This window comes from Uloborus diversus, chromosome 1 (assembly GCF_026930045.1).
Source record: "Uloborus diversus isolate 005 chromosome 1, Udiv.v.3.1, whole genome shotgun sequence".
Classification (NCBI taxonomy): Eukaryota; Metazoa; Arthropoda; class Arachnida; order Araneae; family Uloboridae; genus Uloborus; species Uloborus diversus.
The window spans coordinates 146,978,398-147,002,893 of NC_072731.1; positions in this window are offsets into that span (position 1 = coordinate 146,978,398).

The following is a 24,496-nucleotide window of genomic DNA, read 5'->3' on the forward strand; positions in this document are numbered from 1 at the left end:
CGACGTTTCAAAAACACAATTTTAAGCAATATACTTGTATGTTGAGACGTTCGGGAAGGGGTTGGTGGCTATTCCCGGAAATAGTTTGGAATTCGTCCAGAAGTTTTTTGAAATGCAACTTTGAACTATCTCTTGTGACTTTAGAGAGCAAAGTGAAATTTGGAGAGTCACGTCAAAAGACGGACAGTTGCCTCTCGCTACCCACCTCACCTCTGGCTACGCTCATACTAAGCTTGAAATAAAATATATTGTCAAATAAAAAAATAGAAAAATCTATTTTGTAAGCTTCTTGCGGGCCGTTAAAATCTATTCGTGGGACGGATTTGGCCTGCCAGCCGTAGGTTGGAGAGTCCCGCGCTAAAGCGTAAGCGAATCAAATGCGACCATGCGTAGATCCTCCGACACATCCAAATTTAAAATAGGGTAAGTGCTCCAGTAGTAGACCAGTCTCCAGTAGTTGCCCACAAGGACATAAAACTGCTTGTAAATAGTATTTGTATTACTCAAAATCGTATTTGATGCATTCCTACATTCATTTACCCATTCCCAATCATCATCCAATAACAGTTAAGTTGTGTGTACTTTTTCTTGAGTAGTGACAAGTCTTTTTATTTTGAATGATGTGCCCGTCGTCCTAGTTTGCACTTCTGCTTAATTTTTGGTAAAGAAGAAACATTATCTTTAAATGTTAAGTACACTTCTTTTTTTCATTCTTCTGTAAATGTGATTTCACTTTTATTTTAACGAAGTGTGTAACATAATGTTTTACTGAAAAAGGAAATTCCTTCATAGAATCAATTGTTTTTGATTCTATGAAGGAGTTTCCTTTTTCATTAAAACATTATGTTACAATCAATTGTTTTTTAATGGGTGGCCGACTACCGGGTATGAAATTCTATTGCACTTCCTATGGTCGGCGATGGCAGTTCGACCACTGGTTTTATGATGTTTTGTTTATCTACCCAGGAGTCAGTCACGCTTTTCATACGGATTTTCTAATGTGTTCATCAAATAGTTATTAAAATAAATTATCGAAATACAACGACAATTTAGCTGTGTTGAGTAAAAATTCCCTTTCTAAAGTTTTTTCTTCTAAAGAAAACGTTTAAATTTTCTGCCTTAACTTTTTTCGACAAAAATAGTCATTTCGTCATTTTACTGCTTCTAACGCTGATTTTAGTTTAGAATTCTCAAAAACAGGTGTTGTAAATTCAGTCCATCGTTGCGTTTAGAAGACGAAAAGTTCTAATACTCAACATGCCATTACCAAATGGTGATTTATCGTTTTTCTTATGAAACCATCTTACATTGATGAAATTGATAAAACAAATGATTTGATTTCAATTAGTATTCATTCGGCAATAAATAAACATTCTAATTGTAAGGAATTAAGATGCTATACTTCAATACTTACGTTAGCTCAAGTTATTTCAATAAATCAAACCTGTGGTTATTCTTTCTGTTTCTCAAGAGATGCTCAATTATTTTCTTCGCCGAAGGTTCAATAAGCCTGTATTTTATTAAGGATAATTAATTTAAGTGTTGGTATCACTTCTTATTCTTGCTTCTATAACCAAATTATTAAGTTTAATTTCTGGGTTTTTTTCTCTTGTAAATCAAAATTTATTTCTTGTTTAAAATTATGCTGTTCTTTTTTTTTTCGAAATTGCATTACGTAGCTACAAATTCCATTTTAGTTAATTCATCGTTTACTAAAATTTCTGTTAAAGCTGTAGTGCCACCCCTCATTTCTCAATTTTAATTTACCTACGTACAGACCAGGGGCGGCAAATAGGGGGGTCAAGAGGGGGCGGTTGCACCCCCAAATTTTTTGAGCAGAATGATAGAAAATGGGTGATTTCAATTTATGTAAGTCGGAAATCAATGTTCATTAAAAAAATCTCGCTGATTCTCAATAACTATTTGATGAAACTCGACACATTCCCAGACTAGAAAAAGTGTTTTTTTCGTTATTTGGATGATGACTTAGAAATTCACGAAGTATTTTTCGGCCTTTTCACGACTAAATATTTCATACTTGTGTGCCCAGGATAACGATGGTATGTCCAATATGAGAGGCTTGTGCAAAGTGGTGAGGCTGCATGGTTTTCTCAAGAAAATTCCTTGATATTTTACATTTACTTTTACGCTCATTTTTTAAGTGTATATTTATTCATTGAGTGTTCATTGCTTTCTTTTGCTAGAAACACGTTTCAGCTGCTCAGTGCATTATCTGCTTTCATAGAAACTTCTTAAAAATGCATGTGCTTATTGAACAAAAAAAAAACAAAAAAACATATCAATAAATACCTTTTATGGGACTCTATAGTTACGCAATCTCGGAGTGACACAAGATGGTCTTCAAGAGTTAAAACCATAAAAACATTTCTATATAACTTCAAAGCAGTGATTTGACGAATGTGAGAATTATTGCAAAGCGATTCTTTCAATGGTGAAAAAGCTCATGCCCTTCAGCATGTATGACTTTTTTTGAAATTTTATTCAATTTGTTTGTATTGAGGAAAGTGTTTTAAAAATGCTTTACTCTATCAAAACATTTTCAATCAGCTACCCATAATTTTCGGACTATTCAAGCCACAGTTCACTCTACAATTGATTTGCGCGTTCATACTACCATAGTTCAATCTGCATTTGTAATTGAAAATAGATTTTACATAGATGTATATTTCAATCAATCGTGAAACTTTTAAAAAAAAATTCTTCCTCCGAGCCAATTTTTAAAAAGCGCTAAAAAAAAAATACCACATGATGATGTGAAGTCAAACACTGATTTTTAAATATTTTGTATGAAGTAATAGATTGTTTTTCGAATAAAATTAACACAAGATTTGATGATAATTATTTTTCTGCATGGTTGGCTTTATATTACCTGGATTGGATTTTTTGAAAATGAAAAATAAAATATTTCAATTATAAGTAAAATTTTTAGCACTAGGCAAGAAAAACTACAAGCAATATACCGACAGACCGGTTATCACATCCAGAGACTGTAGTTCCATCCTTGTTATGGACTCTTCAGCTTGGAATAGTGAATAACAGAGCTGGTGGCAGATGACATCTCATTGAAGTTGAGAGCGTTGACGAGACTAGATTATTCAATGATAAAAAATTAAGCGGATGAAAAATTAAGCCTCTCACAATTTTTGAACTTGCCGGTGTGATTTTGAAGAGCAAGACATAAAAAGTTTTTTCATACGTAACTTTGTTACTTCAATTATTTTTTAACTATTCCATTCAGCTCAGCTGGTAGAGAAAGATTTTTGTTAGGTTAGAGAAATATTTTCGAAGCACAATGGGCAAAAAAAAAAAAAAAAAAAAAAAAAAAAAAAAAAAAAAAAACTTTTCTATTTAGCTGTACTAGCAAAACAGCATGACACTGGGCACTGATAGTAACACGATTCCCTGCTCTTCCGAATTCTAAAAATCATGCATTAAAACGTTTCCAAAAGGTATAAAAACTTCAGTATCGAGATATTTTGTATGATAACTTATTAGAAAATGAATCAAAATTTTAATTGCTTCTAAGCACTAATTTTTATTTATATTAAACCGATTTTATGACCACTTCCTGTTAGCTAATGTGTGTTTGTTACCGCACTGTAGCAATACATATTTAAGAAACTCGACCCCCCAAATGAAATGCTGAAATGCCGCCCCTGGTACAGACCCGTCATTTGGGCAATCAGGGAAGGGAAGGGGTTATTTGACTTATCAGGTTTTCTAAACATTAATGAAATTATGTACTTTTGCTTGTATTTTGATTTTTTTCCTATAAAATGTTTTTGAATTCAAACCCTGTGCTCCCCCCCTTCCCCCCCGAAAAACTTGGAAAATACGGACGAGCCTACATAATTCATTTAACACCAGTTCGTTCACACCGAAGTGAAATAGTTTTTTAGGATAAATTTTGTTTTAGATGTGACTTTGATTGCCAATCTTTACGTAAACGGATCTTTACTTGAACTGTTTTGAGGTGAAATTATTTCTAAAACTACAATCTTAATTTTATGTTTCGTAGTATGTTGAAGTTTCATTCTAATGAACATAAACCAGTCCAGTGTCAATTATATAGATTAATAATTCGCTCTTAATCGGTCATCAATTCTATCAACTGTTTTGTCCAGCCTGTATGGTAACATAAACAGTTAATACAGAAACCATTTTGCTCCAGGGGGAGAGGGTAAGAGTCCAAATTCTCATATTTTGGAATTTCCTTTCCCTCCCCCCCCCCCAAAAAAAAAAATCCGGCTCTTTTCCATCATCAAATTTTTACTTACTTTCGCAGATGTGATATCATTTTATTTAGTGATGTAGAGCAGGGGTTCTTAAACTTTCAGGCTCTGCACCCCCCTTGACATGAGGTCACGCCCCCATCACATGTGTTTAACACATTTATAAGGTCTCTCCCCTCCCCACAACGTGCTTAATACGAACAGTATAATAGGAAACTGGAGCTGATATGGATAACTAAAAACTAGTAAAAATAAAAACATAATTTCACTCACAAAATTTGATTTAACTGTTCAAAACTTTACTTTGAACAGCTTATTACATGAATATATGAAATCCAAGATGAAAAGAAGTTATACTTTTTTTTTTTTTTTTTTTTTTGAGGAAACTTAGGATCCAGGTGAGGTTGGCGTGCACATTAGTCACTTTCACAACGTTAATAAGAGGGCTTACACTACTATTTAATATTCTCAAAGTGACCATAAAATCGAATGTCATAGTTTGTTTTATTTTTTTTTCTGATATACCCTCACGCCCCCTTGATATCCATCTGCGATCCACCTAGGTTGAGAATCGCTGATGTAGAAAACAAATAACAAATTGTTGCATGGTGGATACATCTTCAAACTTGTTGCAATTTGGAAGATAATGCTCATATAAATAATAGTCGATGATCGAGTAACCCGCGAGATTCAACAATGAAACTCGCACCACGGCATGAAAATTTGATATTATGTTTTGGTAATGTTTAACATGCAGGGAAAGACTTTTTTATGAATAGGCTGAACTCGATCCGTTAACTTAACTGTTTTACTGGCAAGACTTATTTAAGGGGAATGAAGAAACGAAAAAATGGTCAACAATGAACGCTACCTACTGGATTTTAGGGCTAACCCACTGGAGTTAGGGTTACAATTTCAACTATCAAAATATCACCAAACAGGCAATTACTTCGTTCAAATGTAGAAGAGTAGAAGCAATTTTCACTAGTCATACCTTGACGGGTGACTTTCTAGTGTAAAGATAAACATTACGAAGACATCAATAATGCAGAATTCTTCCGTAAATACTAAAATCATTAATTTTGAAAGTACACTGCTGTGTAAGTTAAAGGAAGCCATTAAGTGAAGTGAAAAGCTCGATTAAAATAACCCCGGCCAGTATGAAGACGGCTTTGTACTTCTCCGCTACAGGTACGTGATGTGGCTGGTTATTTTTAACCTTTTGGCGGTTATTTTTATTTTGTCCTTTGCCGCCATTGCTTGTTTAGCGATACCATACCTCATTTTGCCTTAAACTTTTTAAAAAGCAAAGATGTTAAACAAGACTAAGAGCTGCATTAAACAGAAAGATAAATCAAGAAAAAATTAAAATTAGCCCAAAAAAATGCAAAATAATCCTCCATTTAAGAAAAGAAGTCATTAAATAAGATGAAAAACTAGATTAAAATAGCCCACAAGCTGTGAAACATTTAGAAAAATTTTATTAAAATGTCGAATAATCTGTCAAATAAAGAAAGTGTAATAGAATTTATTGCCAAGCTGTAAATAACTCGAAAACAAAATACTTTAAAATATAGTATTTTATCATCCAAACAGTGTGCTTTGCAACAGAGAGGATACAAGGATGTACATGTACAGTTAAACCTGTGTAAGTTGATCACTTGCGATACATTACTTTAATGGTCCACTTAAACAGGTGATCAACTTATAGATGTTGATTTGTGTGATATAGGACTAGTTTTGTGCCTGAAAAAAAGTGGTCAACTTAGACAGGTGGTTAACTTTACAGGTTTTTCTGTAATGCCAAACGAACATAGAATCTTACTGGTCAGAAGATAACATTACGTAAAATTAAGCAAGGCCATTATTGTTCCTTTAAAACACAAAATACATTAAATGATTCAATTAACCAACATTATGAAGCACAAAAATTGCAAATTACTGCAGACACGTGTTTCGGTGTTACAAGGAACACCTTTTTCAATGCAAAGAAGTGTGAGCTTCTGGATGAATAGTCAGACACCGAAACACGTATCTGCAGTAATTTGCAATGTTTATGCTTCAAAACGTTGATTAATTGATTTTAATTTTCAGCACAAAGGTATTTATTTGTTACAAAATGCATTGTTTCAATTGAAAATGTATGACTTGAAATTCTCAATTCTAAAAACACAGGCAAAGTAATATTATCAATGCAAAAAGATGTGATATCTCTCCCCAGAAAAAGAAGGCTTTCCTTCTAAACCCGAAAACCTTCAGCCTTTGTTAGGTATGATATCTAGTTTGCCCGCCAAGTATCTGGAAAACTATCATCCTCCCTATTATCCTCCTTCATCACACCTACTTCCGTTAGAACCTCCTCCCACCTTCAAATCATCAGAAATTTGAATTTATCCCTTAAATTGTTTATCTTGTTCGGCGGAAAGTTTTTTACTCACCAAGCAACCACCTCAATTTAAAAGGACAAGAGCGCACGCCCCCCCCCTTAATATCCCGGGGACCCTCCCCCCCCAAAAAGTAAGAGCCCCCCCCCCCCAAAAATGAAAAAAATACTTCTCAAAACACCCCACTAAAAATTTTAATGGCGCAGTCTGTGCTATGCCCCCTCCCCCGCCCAGGTGGGCACCCCTACTTTTTGCATGAATTATAGCGTACGAATGCTTGTGCTGTTTGAACTTGAACTTGTTAGGATTTTTTGCAAATTTTCTTCAGCCTATTGCCAAGGGTTTGTTTGTTGATCAGTTTGGTGCTGCCATCTTTCTTACAGTCTCAATACTAATTATGAAATTTTGTTTGAGTTTATGTTCGCTCTAATAGATGGCAGCACAAACCCATTGCACTTTTAATTTTTTTTTTCAATTTAAATTATGTAATTTTCGTAACGTTTAGGTATGAATGAGAAAAAACTTAAGCTACTTAATTTTTTTAAATACGTTGATAGTTTTTGTATTGAATAATCGAGAAAGAAAATCAAAGGAAGAGGAAGAAAGAAAGAAGGAGAAAAAAATGCAATGAGTCTTTTTCTGCACATCTATATCGGGAGGGGGGGGGGGCGGTGATAAAGAGCTGCTCACTTTTTAATCTTCGAAAATCATTCCTGAGCAAAAATCACTTCGACTTAAATGGAACAGCAACGATAAGGACATTTCAGAATTAGCGATAAAAGCGTATTATTTCGAAATATTCTTTCTGTCATAATTGTCAGTCTTTCTCTCAAAACTGAGTATGTTTGCAGTAAAAAACTTAGAGTTACAGAAATTTGTTTTAAAAAAGTTATGAAACAAATGTTGTTCGGAAAATTCTGTGATGCCTGCAAATTTTTCATTTTTTCTGCATCGAAACGAAAGAGGAAATATGCGCGTCACGTAATGTAAATTTTCTGAAAAGAGATATTTTTCATAGAATTTCGTTTCCACAATTTAGGTAACTTGAGTCACATTTGTTGCTACACAGAATTCTGCATTGCTTTCAATCCAAAATTAAAGATTTTGACCTAAGAATTGAAAATGTAGGCGAGTAATCATGACACATAAAGCGCTACTTCTCTTTTCTTCTTGATTTTTTTTTTTTTTTTTAATGAATCGTTAAATTAGTACTGTGAAAAGTGAATTTTCTAACTTAAAATAGTTTTGAAAACCAAGACAAGAAGGGGAAAGACTATCCAAACAGAATTAGTCAATAAAACCTCTTATGCATAAGTAAAGAATGGTATCACCGCAAAATAATATCATGGCATTAGTGACGCACATAGGAATTTTTCAAAGGGGGGGGGGGCAGGATCGAAGGTCCACCATTCTTGTATCATATTCCAACGCGCATCCAAACATATTCTTTTGATTTATTCGATTGCGGGGAATAAAACACATTTAAAAAAAATGGCTTAGCATTAATTAATAAAATTAATTTACTAATAACAAATACTTACTTAAAACACCGGAAAGCACAAGAATGAATGTATTTACTTTTTTTTGTAATCAAAAATAAAAATAACGAAGCAAAATGATCGCAGTGGATCAATTTATGTTCACATACAGTTCAATTTTGCAGTGGAAGAAAGAGAGAAAAATAATTATATGTTTTGATTTATTAAATCTGAAATTATTGTTTCCTATACTTGGAATTATTTTACGTACTACATAACATAGAAGAATAGTCAATCAAAAAACAAAACAAAACAAAAAAAAAATTATATTAATTTGAATTTTTTGCATCTTGAATTCAAATTATGTTTTTCGCAATCACGAGCGTGTGTATGCGCGTGTGTGTTTGTGTAGGCGCATGTGTGTGAGTGGATGTTGTGTACGCGCGTGTGCGTGTAGGAGTTCGTGTGTGTGTGTATGTAGGCACGTGTGTTTGTGTCTGTGTGCAGGCATGAGTGTGTATGTGTGTGTATGTGTAGGTGTGTGTGTGTATGTGTATGTGTGCGTGTGTAGGTGCGTGTATGTATGCGTGTGTGTGTAGGCTATGGACGCAACCTGGACACTGTTTTCGCAAGAGGAGCAGCATCGTGAGGCGGCCGGTCGACGGTGGTGCTGGCAGAGGGTGCTGGCGGGAAAATAAAATCAGCGTAACATCAAAAACAGTCAAATAAGAACAATAAGCAATCGTGATTGTTCAAAAAAAAAAAAAGAAAAAGAAAAAAACTTAATGGTGATAGAAGGGGACCAAACCCCTGGACCCTCCCATTGTGTGCGCTACTGCATGGCATTATTTACTCAAAAGTCCTCTGAGTCGTGAATACGTAAAAAATAAAAGAAAGCAATATAACTAACTGTACTTGTTTTAATTTTGGGCTGGCATGGCATGTTATTGGTTTCGGCATTATCATTTTATTTATTTATTTTATTATTTTTTACTTTTTATTTTGTTTGTTTATTTATTTTGTGAGGTTTCTGCTGCAGTTTACATTCACTTCTTTCTGTGTAAATGTGAATTTTTGGCATTAGCACACATGAAATCAAAATATCAAGCCAGGCTGGACATTAAAAGTGACCTAAGATGTGTTTCCTCAGCTACAACATAGTAATCAAAAACGTACCAATAATGAACAATGGAGCATTTCCATGAAAGTTTCGATAGTCACATGACAACATCACCTAGATCCTAGATTAGCGCGAATTAATTTATATTTGAACCTTTGATTCTTTGATTTCAAAAAATAATTAAAATAATATGTTCAATAGATAGCTGTGTGCATCAGTGTACAATTTTGTGTATGAAATTTGTGTATATATTATTTTGTGTTTCTATTACCTATACTTTCGTTTAATAAGATCCGACGTGAGATTAACCAATTTCAATTTCAAATTCCGATTGTACAACATAAATTATAGTGATTCCATATGATGGTGCTGAGGGTGGCATGACCTGACATCTGTGTTTAACGGGGGCGCAGTGCCAAAAATTTTGAGAGCCCCTGCTGGAAACAGTTTGAAGAAAGCCCGGAAAAAAAAGAATAGAGATTAAATAATTGTGCATGGAATTTGGATTCCAACTATAAGTAAATTTATTCCTTCTCTTTATAAATATTCTATATGCATTTTAGTGTATAATTGAAGAATTTAAAGAGAATAATTTTATTTACCCATTTTTCTTCTTCAGAAAATTCCCCGGTTTTCGACCGATTGCACTTACATACTATTTCCTACACAAAACTAGAAATGAAATTTCTTTTACAATTCCAGAACAAAAATCAACTAAACCAAGTACCCATTTATAAACTAAACAATGTTTTCAATTACTATACGATGAATTATTTTAAATACCTAACTAATTACATACGCTCTCTTAATTTTTAATAACTTTTTGAAGTCGGGGCCTCCGATAAACTGCTACCTAACGTTATTGACAACCCACCGAATGCTGAATTAAACTCTAATTTAACTAAACACGAAAATAGTCTTTAAAACTAAAGCTACTCAGTTACGTTGCGATTTTGTCGACATTTGCACGCGACGTCAATTAAATTGCAGCATTTTATTTATTTATTTATTTATTTATTTTTTTTTTTTTTTTTTTTTTTTGTTTTTAGAAATTAGGCATTGGAATTCACAAAACTACGTACAATCTACTTTAATTTAGACTAGAAACATTGTAATCTAAAAACGATGAGTAACGATTAGAGATTAACTCTTAATTTTTCTCTAGAACTGGAAAATATAAAAACTATGTAACTAGTTATAATTTAAGCAAAGCTTTTTTTTTTTTTTTTTCTTTGAGCATTAATAGTTTTGGTCGAATTTTGCCATTTCGCCGTTAAACCGTTCTCATTTTTACCCATTTATTGCACCATTTCATTGAGAAAACTAATAAACTCACTGTGTTAGCCAATTGTTTACATTTTATTTTAAGTTTTTAGGTTGCTTTACTAACTTTTGAAAAGTTGTTTGTAAAGTCAAATATTGAGCTAAAAACATAGGGGAGAGGGAATCATGAATAATAAATTCCTCAAAATAGGTATGCATGAAACATATTTATATATTTATTTATTATTTATTTTGCTAGAAAATCGCTCTTTAAGGTATAACGGATTCTATAAAAAAAGAAAACATTTTTAATCATAAGAAATAAATACATTTTGTAAAAGTTCGTTGGCTAAGACAACGTTATCAAGCACAAAATTGCAAATAATTGCAGGTACGTGCTTTGAGTTTACTGGGATCTAATTTTCATGCCAATTATGTGAGCCTATGGTGAGCGTAAGACCTAGTAAAATTTCAAAATTTTAAAACTAAGCTTCTTTTAGCAGATATCTTTGCATTCGTAAGCCAGCATATTTTTGGGAATCATATCTCCATTCACACATTGGTGGCACTTTTCTCTTCTTAAACTGTCAAGTCAAGAAATCAATAGGATACACAAATTTCTGAGAACAAAGGAAAAACCAGAAAGTCGCTGCTTCTTGGAAATGCTCTGTTGAGAGATGGGACGAAAACAAGTGTAATGAATCTAGTAGCAAGAGTGTTATTTATAAAGATGAGAGATACCACTAGGAGTAAGTCCCCCATCTGCCTTTGGTCCCTTAATAGCCCAATGCAGACAAATATTCCAAAACTGTACCGTATTTTCGAGCCTGAGCGCCACGACGCTTGTGAGAATTTTTTTTTATAAATTGCCGATGTGGCGGATACAGCAGGTGCGGCGCATACGATGGTGGTTTTTTTTTTACAGTCTCCAACGTTTTACAGGAATTTTTATTTCGTGATAAAGTCCGAACCTCTTGCTTTAAGCATAGTTGTTTGGACTAAAGTGCTGAAATTTAAGCGAGTTTATCCTGTAATTATTTTAAAGTAAGTTTATAACTTTTTCATACATCTATAAAAGCGAGATCGTTCAAAGTTTTTTTCATTCGCAATGTAAAAACTTTCGGCAGCGATCCAAAATTCGGCAAAGTCCGTGGTTCTGGGATTGTAGGTAATTAACTATCAGTAAGTAGTTAAGAAGTTCTTTTTTAGAATATTTAATCTGTTTAAATTGCGTTCCAGATATCTTCAGAAAAAAAAAATTAACAAATCAACTTTCTTCCTTTTTTTTTTTTTTTTTTTTGAACTTAAAGCGCTGCTTTCATGCCGATTGCGGTGCAAACTTCTGAAAATACGGCAAGTGTGAACTTGCTGGCCTTATATGATAAGCTTTAAAGCCACAATTGCTTTTGTGATTTGATATGAGGGCCGAAAAAAAAAAAGAGGAAAAATGAAATACTAAGCCACATGAAAAGAATTGCTCAGTTATCATCACTTGATCAATAGGAAAAAAAAGGGGGGGGGGGGTAACATTTTAGTATTTTTTTAACAGAAGCAAAAAGGACAGGTGGGAAACTAGAACATTACTCGCGATTATGACGAGATGCGCATGTCCGCAATGAATGTATCCGCACAACACCAAATATTTTCTTACAGCAGCGAATGGATCTGCGTCCGTCTATATTGTCTATCTATGGTTACTATGTTTTACATTAGTTATATTAATTTAAAACACATCAGAAGAAAAGAAGGAGAACTTGCATGAATGTCCCGAGATGCGCGTGCCCGCAACGAATGTATCCGCACAACAGCGAATACATTCACCTTACGCGCTTGCGTACATGCTATCTATGTATAATTCTTACAAATTAATTGAATAATATCAGTTTAATACAAATTAAAAGTGAAGAGTAAGAACTTGAACGATTATCGCGAGATGCGCGTGCCCGCAGCGATTGTATCCACATTACGCGCTTGCGTATATACTATTCATTTATAACTTTTACAAATTAATTAAATAACATCGGTTTAAAACAAATTAGAAGTAAGAATTTGATCGATTATTGCGAGATGCGCGTGCCCGCAGCGAATACATCCACCGAACGCGCGAGTGTATGAACTATCTTGTAATATTTTTTACAATTTAAATGAACAATATCAATATCAATTAAAAACGAATTAGAATTAAAGAGTATGAACTTTTACGATTATCGGACGACGTGCAATTCCGTGGCGATGTATCCACACGTCAGCGGATGTATCCGCGCACGGCGTAAGCGCGTGCGTCTACATTATCTAGCTCTGGTATACAATAGCAGAAAAATATTAATAACACTCACACATACATTTAAACTATAACTAAAAACATTGCTACAGTGCAGCTACTAACATTGAATATAAAAAAATATGTGTAAAAGCTGAAAGCAAACAACAACACAATCATTAAAAGTTTTTAAACAAAATTGCGATAAGACCTGCGAATAATCCGAGTAAAATCTAAAAGCGAACAACACAATGGTAATTTTTTTTAATGCGAAAAGACCAGCGGATAATCTGACCGCCGACAATCGGGAGCTTACAGTAGCAACAAGTTTTGTTAATATCAAATTTTACTACACTAGAGTATTTTATTTCAAAATGTTTTTCACTTTTCAACTAGGACATAGAATATTAGAAAAAACGGTCCAGAACTTCCTAAAACTGAATCTAATTCACGAACTGTCAAACTAAGGAACGACAGAAATAATTTCACTGTTAATTCTAGAGCAATAATTACAGCAATCACTAAGGATATTATTTAATACCAGACTGCCTCTGAAATAACTTCCTTTACTTTATCAGGTTAAAAGCATAGGATCTAAGCGACAGAAGGTTTAAAAAACTAAAAATGGACTGAGATAATTGCACCTTTGCATTACGTTACTATTATGTCCCTTGGAGACCAACAGTGTATAATAAGGGACCACCACTACTAAACTCCTTATACAAAGAAAATCTAATTATTTAGAAGCTTCGCATGTTTTACTTAATAATAGACAGCACTTATAAATTGCAATTCAGGCTTGATATCTATGAAACAGCAAATTATTTTAGATGCTAGTCCTTTTGGTAGTATCCAATTTATTAACATCACCCCCCTCCCGCCTATGGACACAAGCTCCAGAATGCAGAAGCTTTCATTACGCCACATGGTTGACTTCTCTATTGTCATTGAAAAATCATTTCCTAACAATCAGTAGCCATGGTAACGCACCAGTGACGAGTTACAGTTACGGCTAAGTGCGTCCGACATAACCTAGCACCGCCTATTAGTCGGACTGCTATTCAAAAAGTACCTATTACTCTACGAGTCATTTTTTGGCAATCTACTTTTCCATCCAATAGCAAAACTGGAATAAAATTGAGTTATTTACTTTTAATTAGGTGAGAGAGCGGAATAAGAAGGCTTCTGCAGTTCCACATGAAAACGCTGCAATTTTACTTCATATTATGAGAGACCTGTTATTTTCGCGCCGCCGGAGTGCTAGAAGGGGCGTTACCTGGTGTAAAAATCTACAATGTGGGGTCTATACAGGCGGCAGGTGTCTGCACGTCTTGTGCTTTAGGGAGGTCGCTTGTGACTCAACACATATCCACTGCAAAAACAATAACTATACCAGTAATTCTGAATTATGTTATGCATTCTAAAGATGTTTCAAATCAGAGATCTTCATCTTGGGTTTCATGGAACCCTGATTTCGGGCAACTTTGACATGGGTTCCGTAAGTGATCATTATTTTCTTAACCTCAGTGCCAAAGTTTTAGTAAAATTTAAATTTTTGGAAAAGTTAGAATTCGCATAGACGGTTTGTATGTGAAAATGAATGTAAATAAATATTTTATGAATATAATAAAATTTTATGTAAGACACGTGCATCAAATATATTAATCGAGATTCAATAGGTCACATATTAGCAATCGTCTATGGTGGCGAATCTTCCACTTATTTTATGCGTTTTCTTTCCATGAATTTGCTATAATTTAAAGTATTCTTCATTTTGTTTATTATTTACAAAACGCATTTTAAAAGAAAACAAGAAGGAAAACAATGCAAACCCTGTAGCTATTCAAGCATTCGTCATCTTATTCAAAAGTTTGTATTGTGATTTTAAAAAAAAAAAAAGAGGACACAGTAATAATTTTGTAAATTCGAATAAAGCTTTGATGTCCTATTTTTTCCCCATTTTGATTTAGATTTTATTTCAAGAAAGCGATAAGCTCAAAGAGGTCTCAAAAGTGTAAAAGGTTGAATATCCCTGTTTTACGTCCCTGCATATCATTCAAATTGGGTTGTGAGGGTTTTTCCAATGCTCTATCACGTGGGCTTGAAAACTTAGTTCCGCCGAAAATGTAGAAGCAAGTTTATCAAAATTTACTATTTTAGAATCAAAATTGAATCAATTCTAGAAAAGAAAAAAAAAACTCAAACAGTTTTTAAAAAATCGAGAGAAATTTAATTGTATTAGTAATGAGGTATTATTTTACATGAATCCTGTCCACCAGAGCAGTATTAAAACATTTAGAAAGTTTTGAATGTTAATTTCTCGCGTATATTGTATTTTAACAAATGGACTCTGGAAATATTAATGCAACATTACTTTTTGCTCCTAAACAAAATGAAAGATGGGTCACAGATCTATTGTTATCATAAATCCATTGTTATACAACACATATGACCGTGGTAACACTGGTCATCACAGGCCTGTTATCAAACCTAATAGACCTGTGAGTAAATTAGTGGTTTGGAAAAATTTTGAGACTTTGTTCAAAATTAGAACAAAGAATTTTCCTGGGAAAAATTCTCTCTTTAAAAGTTTCAGAGCGGATTTTTGATGGATAGAAACTGCTTTTAATTATAACAGTAATTAACTCTAAATGCAATTTTAACTATTAATGCTTGATTTTCTATGACATGGACAACATGTCGTTAGACATGAACAGCCTTAATGTTTTTCTAGCTTCAAACGGTTTTGTTAGATGTTATTTTTTCATGAAGTTATTTTATTTCAGAAAAGCAAAAATAATTATACAGTGAAATCCCGTCGCAACGAATATCAATTCAATGAAATATCTGTTTCAACGAAACAAATTTTCAGTCCCGATACAATTTCCATTGAATTGCTTGGATTCCATTACAACAGAATTCCCTCACAGCGAACAAAATTTGCTGTCCCTCGCCGTTTGTTGTATCGGGATTTCACGGTACTTTGCATTTCGCCTTATTGGGAGGGAAACAAAAGGTAGTTTTGTTGGTTAGGTAATCATTCTCACAGTGGAGTAGACATGATTGGTGATTGCAAGGTTCAGAGCCGTGTACAAGGGGAGGGTTTTAGGGGTTAAACCCCTCCCATTGAAAAACAACAACAACAACAATGAATTATTAAATGATTTTTCAAAATGTATTTTAAGTTTTAATTAGTTTTAGAGTTAATGCAATGATACAGTGTTCACCCTTTGCAATATTTCCCCATCTTTAAAAATTAACACTTTCCTTGTAGGATTCCCAAGCACCTTGATTGCTAAATGTTTGAAAAAAGAAATGGCTGAAGAATAGGGCACTGCTGAGCATGCGAGGGATACTTATTTAAAAGGAGTATTAGACAATGATATAGACAAAAGAAGAAAAAAAACCAGAGGGACAGGGGGAATGGTTACTTTGCTTATTACCATTAGGTTTTTTCATGGCCAAAATAGGAAAGCTTATTGAGTTTCGGAAAAGAATGTATCCCCAAATCCCTTCCCTTGGATACGCCTTTGGTGTTGGGTGGATTTGTCGTTTCACGTATTAGAAGTATGTTTCTATGCGAAACAGCAATTGTTTGGTGTAAAATTAATATTTTCATTAAATTCCTGTTTAATATTATTTGATGAAAAAGAAAAGAAAGTAACTAGCATTTGGTGGCATAAAAGAACTGTGTGTTCAGTTTTTTCCACTTTTGCATATTGTTGAAGAATTAAAAATAAATTTAAAAAAAAAATATCATTAACAAAAAAAAAAGGAGCTTAGTTATAGAACTAAAAAGTATTCAACATGTTTAGTTAGTTTACCTTTGACAATCTAAGTTATAAAGGGAAAAATTTTAAACCCCTCCCTTTTTGAAATCCTGGACACGGGTCTGGCAAGGTTCAATTTTAGGACTTTGATATAGTGTTAGTATTTTTAACAGAGCTGGGAGTAAGAGTCGTGGAGTCAGAGGCGGACTTGTTTTGAGTAGAGAAGTGGGAGTCAGGAGTCAAAAGCTGTAAAATTGTTAGAATCAGCTTCGGAGTTGCTCATTTTCCCTCCAAGTTTTCAACCCTTCCAGGGCTGCGCAGTATAAGTCGGTGTCACAGAGTTGGTCTGAACTAGGATTTCCAATCCCGAAATCCTGTTCCCGAATCCCGCTGGATCCCACAAAATATTTAGCGGGATTAATCCCACGGGATCGAGAGCCAAATCCTGCGGGATTTCTAATCCTGCAATTTTTTTTCGAGGCACAGTTTTTCCAACTTTTGCCGCTCATAAAACGACAATTGTCACGAGCATCATCTGAAGATTCCTTTGATTCACCTCGCATATCTTAGTGTGATATATGATGCTGGTGGATTTACCATTTAAGAACATAATAAAAAGCGAGTGTAATTTTTTGAGATTGAATTTGTATTCTCCTAGGTCTCAGTTTTCATAAGTTTAGCAATTTAGAAAAGGAGTAAAATTTATTAACATTTTCAAAATCATGACTAAAATTTACAAAATTACGGAGAAAGAAAGAGACCAGAAAATTACGCTTAAAAAAATAGAAAAATTATAATCCAGATTGCAACACCCTCTGGAGTAGCCAGAATGCAGTGTTGGAGCACTTCTGTAAGTTTAAGGAAGGCATTCAAACAGGGACCGACTAGCTAAAAGAGAGACCCTAGGCCCACAATAGTTTGGACGCAACCTGAAAACTCTTTATCGGAATGCAGCGGGTGTTTTACTGGTTCGGGGACCGCCTAAACGCATTTTTGGCTTTGAAGCCCCCTTTGTTTATTACAGAGCTATGTAAATCATGTGCATTTATGAATCCTTTTTGGAGCTCTACATAACTGTGACATCAAATTGGCTACAGGCAGAATGAATAAAAAGTACACTTTAAGGATGTTTTCTTTTCCAATTAACAAATCATATTTTATTATTATTTTGAAAATACACGTATTTTTTGTATAATTCTAATGCTATACATAACTCATTAAGTAATTTGGGGCCCCTTAGGAAGATAGGGCCCCAGGCCCAGGCCTAGTATCGGCCTGTGCTGTAGTCAGGCCCTGCATTCAAAACCTTAAACTTACTTAAAGGTCACAATATCTTTCTTCGAAGAAGAAAGCAATGAAAAGCCCGACATCGTTTATGTATTTGTCACGACTCTAAAAAAACCCCACAGAAACTTGTATGAAACACAGGATGACTCGTGTGAAAGTGTAGTAAGTTAAACTGCTCAAGAAGCTCAAGTTTTTGAATGTCTCTTTAAAATGAGAGGTGAAACCAACGAAGTTATCCAGAAATTTCTGCTGAGAGTGTGACTCGGTATAACCAACCAACATTTATACCCTTTCTATAATAAATCAAATGCACTTATACTATGACGAAACATTAATGCAGGAACAAGGGTATTCAAAATACAAGTTATTAAATTGGATAGAGCAAAACACATATCCAACTGACATCCTTTTTGATCAAAATTTGCCATTCTTGATCAAAAACCAGCATTAGAAAAGAAAAACCCATTTCAAAAGGTAATGAAGTTAATAGGGATCTTTTTATTCATAATAATTTAATTTCAGTAAAACCAACTTTATGATGATGATATGAAAGTTTCGGGGCTGTTTATAATGAATAATAACTACTTTCATCTATAAACTCAATTTTTGCGTTGAAAAAAAAAAAGAGTTCCTTGTAACCTTGAAACCCGTATCTGCAACTTTTTATTGGTGCAATTTTAAAGTTTTATTTTTCATTGTAATTTTTCGCAAAAATTTAAACATTTCATTCGCATCAATTTATTTTTGGAATGCATGGGTCATTACGTTACGTTACCTTAGATATACGTTACGTATTTGCGTTACCTCACGAAAACGTTGACCTTACATCAGAAGATCACAATGAAGACGACGAACATTACAATAACATTAAATTCGTGAAAGAATAATTCTACTTTCGGTTTTTGATTTACCGTTTGAAAACCTGAATGCCCACTAATATTCTAAAGATAATTTCTCCGAGTGAAGTTCCACTCAAATAAGGGGGGGGGGAGAGAAGAAAACGGAAGAAAGAAAAAAGGCATGCGTAAAATTAGGGGATCTCCTCCTCTTACTTTCTCTATAACTTTCCAAAAATCTTCTCATACAAAGGTTCGTACGAGTTATATGTAAGTTATTGCACTTAAAACCTTTCGTTTCTATCAATTAATATTTTAAATATACACGCTAACATTACGGAATAAGATCATAATAAAGATAATAGAAGCATTAAAACGCTATTGACGTCATTAAGAAAGATTTCTACATTCAATTTTCTGTTTCAAAACCTGAATGCCCATCTATAGTCTAAAGCAGCGGTTCCCAACCTTTTTCTCTTTGCGAACCCCTTGGAACAGGCAAAAAAGTTCGCGAACCCCCTGATGTTGAAATTAGTAACATGTAAGAAACAATAGAAAAACAGCATGTTTGCTTTCCATTTTTTGCAGCATTTGATTGCAATAAACAAAAATATAATTGTAAACTATCATTAAGTGCAAACATTAATAAAAAGTTAAAACTACATCTACAAGAAAAATTATAAACAAGAAGTTTTATAAACCAACTATTTTTTTTTAAGCATACTTTAAATTGGGGAGAAAATCCTTAATGCGATATTTGTGGCTGTTTGATGGAACAAAGAAACTGAAAGTTTGGTTCAATGTCTGACAGTTTGAGTCTTAAATCAGGCTCTGCATTCAATCTGCTTCGGTATTTATTTTTGAGATAAGTATAGGAGGAAAATCCTTTCTCGCACAGATATGTTGTACAAAATGGTAATAAAATTCGAATTGCTTTTTTGGACAAAACGGTATAGTCATTTCTTACACTGAGCCAGAAGTCAATTAACGAGAGCTCTTTAAAGGTAGTTTTCAATGAATTATCACAGGATAACTCGATGAGCATTTCCTTTTCAGGTAATGTCAGGGTGTTCTCTAAGCATGGATTTCCTTCAAAAGGATTGCGTATCCAGTTGTTTGAGAGAGGGACGTTATGCCTATTAGGAAAATACTCGTCAAAAGTTAGTTCAAGATGTTGCAGATGTTCACATACATTTCTTTTAACGCTTTCATCAAATTTCATTGAGTTTTCTGATAAAAAACTACTAAGAGAAGTGAAACAAGAAAACTCACCCATTTCCAGGCATTGGATCCAGAAATTCAATTTTTTTACCATAGCTTCAATTTTATCATATACAACGAAAATATTAACAACTGCACCTTGCAAGGATAGATTTAATTCATTTAATTTTGAAAAGATGTCAGCTAAATATGCAAGCCTTTGCATCCAAAGAGGATCGAATATGCAAGTGGACAAGTGAAATGGATGATCAACAAAAAATGCTTGGACTTCTGACTTCAATTCAAATAAGCGTGTCAAAATTTTGCCACGGGAAAGCCATCTAACTTCTGTGTGAAGAAGTAAAGTAACATGAAGGCTTCTCAATTCCTCACAAAGCGCGTGAAATAGACGGCAGTTTGTGGCACGTGATTTTATGAAATTTACAAATTTTACCGCATCATTCAAAGTAGCGGATAATTCTGCGGGAATACGCTTACATGCTAATGCTTGTCTATGAATGCAGCAATGAGTCCATTCAATTTTCTCGTTAATCTTCTTTACTCGCACCACAAAGCCAACAAATTTTCCTGTCATTGATTTTGCACCATCCGTGCACACACCCACACACAAAGACCAATCTATTCCATTTTCTTCAAAGTAACTGCTGACCAGTTCGAAAAGTGCTTCTCCAGTTGTGTTGGTTTTCAAAGGTTTTGCAAATAGTACATCTTCTTTAATTGTATCGTTAAAAATATACCTAACATAGACAAGTAATATTGCAGCGTTTGCTACATCAGTCGACTCATCAAGCTGGATCGCAAAATTATTCTCTTTTATTCTATTTACAAGTTCTTTCTCCACATTACTTGCCAAATCAGTAATTCTAGCAAGTTCACGTAGCAAAACCAATTGCAAACAAAATCGCTTGTTTTCAAGCATCTCTAAAGTATCTCTAAATACGTCTGTTAACAACAATTTCCCCAGAACTATGAGCATGCTGATGTTATATATTTTTGAAAACGAACAGATGGGTAAAATCCAGTAATAAATTTTAAGTTTGGAGCCTTTTGCTGTCATGTCTGCTATTTGATGACGGAATTCGACGGAAATTCCCGAGTTGTATTTCAACCAGATTAGAAATAATACCCCTATGATGCATTGTTTGAGAATTCTTTATTTTTTTCGAAATATGTATATTATGTATATTGTTTGATTGACTCCACGCGATGGCGCCTTTTTAAGGTCATCGTGATCCCCGCCACAGCTCAATACAACGTTTCTGCATGGCGCCTCGCAATAAAGAAGGAAGGATATCTCTTTTTGTTGTCTATCGAAAAAAAAAAGAGAAAATTTCTTTTTAACCAAGATTAAAAAACCGCTGAAAGAATTTTTTTTTTTTGAGCTTAATACAAGAATCTGGCGCGTTTTCAAATTAAAAAAAAAAATTTAGTAACTATGTGTGCAAATTGAATATTTTATAATTTTCTACCAAACTAGGAAAAATCCGCCATTGCACCGAAATTTTCGCGAACCCCCTTCCTGCACCTCGCGAACCCCTGGGGGTTCGCGAACCACCGGTTGGGAACCTCTGGTCTAAAGATATTTCTCGAGCGAATATCCATTCAAACAGGAAAGCAAAGAAAGAAAGAAAGACATAGTGTACAGAATCCTTTGATCATCTCCTCTTACTTTCTCAATAACTTTCCAAAAATCATCCCACACAATGATTCGTACAAGTTCTCTGTAAGTTATCGCGCTAAGGTAAACGTTTCGTTTATATCAATTAGTATTTTAATTGCATGCGTTAATTTTACAGAAGAAGATCATAATGAAGATGATGTAAGAGTCCTAATGATATTAACTTCATAAAAAGATAATTTTATTTTCGATTTTCGATTTCTTTTTTGAAAACCTTAATGCCCTCTTGTATTCAAAAGATAATGTCCTCCCCGAGCGAAGCTCCACAAAACAAGGGGAAGAAAGACAAATTGTGAATAAAAGCAAAAATATATCATAATGAAGGTGATACAAGCATTATAACTAACAATATTAACTTCATAAAAAAAAAGAATTTTACTTTCGATTTTCGATTTCGCTTTTGAAAACCCAAATGCCCACTTGTATTCAAAAGAAAATATCCTCGAATGCAACTCCATACATAACAAGGGAAGAAAAAGACATGTTTTGTTGGAATTCAATCTCTTACTCTCTCAATAACTTTCCAAAAACATCTTCTGGTACCTTTTCCCCAAATGACAAGCAAACGAAAGAGCGTCGCCTTGTTTACACCACAGTTGCGCTTCCGTAGCCTTACGGAGAAGGATTCCCTTTCATCCAGGAGATCCTTGGAGCGTTAAGCCCCAGAAGGCATAACAAAGCGCTCACTCAACGTCTTCTCTAATTAACCAGTGTGCATGTGACAGATGAGAGGCCAGAAATGAGACAGAACCCAGGTACAAGAAAAAACTGCAGGCTCATGAAATAGACAGATCTTGTTGATTCCGTTTTACTTAGTTAAAAAATTCATAATTGCAAGCTTAACTCTCCCCCCCCCCCCTCTCTCTGTAAGGATGTGGGAAGTGTACTTCCCATAATTTATCGATTAAAGCAGTGAGAAGCAAAGGGATGTAGGTGTTGAAATTAAAAATTTGGAGAGGTTGTTGTTGTTATTGCCGTGTGCCAGCTAGGCTGACGATTTGGGGTGTGCTGTTTCACTATTCCAACGGTAACGCAATTTGGTGTAAAGTTTGACTTTCACAGTACACACATGCCGTAAGGCCCCGTTTAAAAGGGTAGGCAATCATTCACAACACATCAACACATTCACACAAAGGAAGGACAAGGACGGGAGAGAGAAAGTACACCCATGCACCAGTCGGGATTTCTAACCCGGGACCTTCCCATCGCAGGAAAAATCTGGAGATAATTAGTAAAAATGGTACAAGAACATTTCTTCTGTTATAGGGCTAGAGATGGTTCTAGCAGCTCCGGTGGGTGCTGATTATACAGAATGATTTTGAAAAAAAAAAAAAAAAAAAAAAAAACAGAAAAAAAAATTAATTTGAATTTTGACATCTTGAATTCAAATTATGTTTTTCGCAATCACGAGTGTGTGTATGTGGGTAGTTGTGTGTATGTGTTTTTGTGTTTTGGTGTGTGTGTGTGTGTATGTAGGCATGTGCGTTTGTGTCTGTGTACAGGCATGAGTGTGTGAGTTGTTGTGTGTATGTATGTGTAGGTATGTGTGCGTGAGTATGTGTTTGTGTATGTATGTATGTATGCGTGTGTTTGTGTGTGAGTCTGTGTAGGTGTGTGTATATGTATGCGTGTAAGTGTAGGATGTTGACGGAACCTGGAGACGGTTTTCGCTAGAGGAGCAGCATCGTGAGGCGGCCGGCCGGCCGACAGACGGTGGTGCTGCAGAGGGAGGCGGGGGAGAAATAAAATCATAGGACGCCAGAGAGAAACAGTCAAGTGAGAACAATAAGCAATCGTGATTGCTCAAAAAAACTTCAATGAAAGCTTACCAAGGATCAGAACTTCAAACGCGTTTTGCTCGAAACTTTAAGAAGTTCACTTACAACCCTTTGCTTCTCGCTGCCTCAATTTTTAAACGCATTCTAAACAATTTAGCTATCTCTTGATTAGATAATACCAATCATAGGAGAGGTACACTTGCCAAGTAATTCATTTCATATAATGACCTAAATTAATTTGCGGTCTATGGGAAAGTAAACTCTTTTAGTTCCGGTGGATTTTTTTTTTTTTTTTTTTTCCAATTTCACATTTCGTCATTTTTTATAATTTCAAACTTTAAAAAGGATTGTAAAAGCAGTAGTTTCTAACTATAGCAGCTACATTAGTTGTGTAATACTGTAGAAAATACGAGCATGATTTAGAGGACATTTTTCGAGCGATTATTTAAAGTTTGGTGCTTACTTTTATTTTTCTCCACAAACTTCCTACATTTTAACTTGAAGTTAAGGGGCTATGCGTTATAGCACAGCTAGAGAGAAGCGGTCAGTTTGCTCTTTCATAACCGACTATCTGCCGCTAGTGTGTTTCTATGTTTACTTTTATTTGTTCGCGCGACCTAAAAACTTTAATGGAATTCAAAAAAAATTCAAAGATGTATGAAAAGAATATCAAAAGTGAGCATTTGAATGGCATTAGAGCAAACGTTAAAATTATTTGTGTTTTATTCAAAAGTTTTGAAATTTGACTTATGTTTACCTTTTCTCCAAACTTTGAAACTCGTGCGCGATCTAAAGGTAAAAATATTTATTTTTTTTTAAATTATTTGTCCCACGTTTAGGGCGCCAATACAAACTTTTCTTCTTACAACAATAAAAACAACTAATGCATGATTGAACAGTACTTTTCATCGTTACATAAATCTAAAAATTTTCTTTTGCACTAGTTATTTTGTTCCTAAGAAAATTTCCCTTTGAATTAAAAGCGTTTTTTTTTTTTTTTTTTCATACACTTAGATACGTATCAACTTCTTTATTTTAATGCATAATTTTATCTGTTTCATAACTGAATGGTTCAAGAAATTTTATTATCAAATTTGAAAGCTTAACTAGGGCCCTTTTTTAGGCAAAAAATATTTGAAAATTGAACGTTTTCACTAACTTAGTTTAA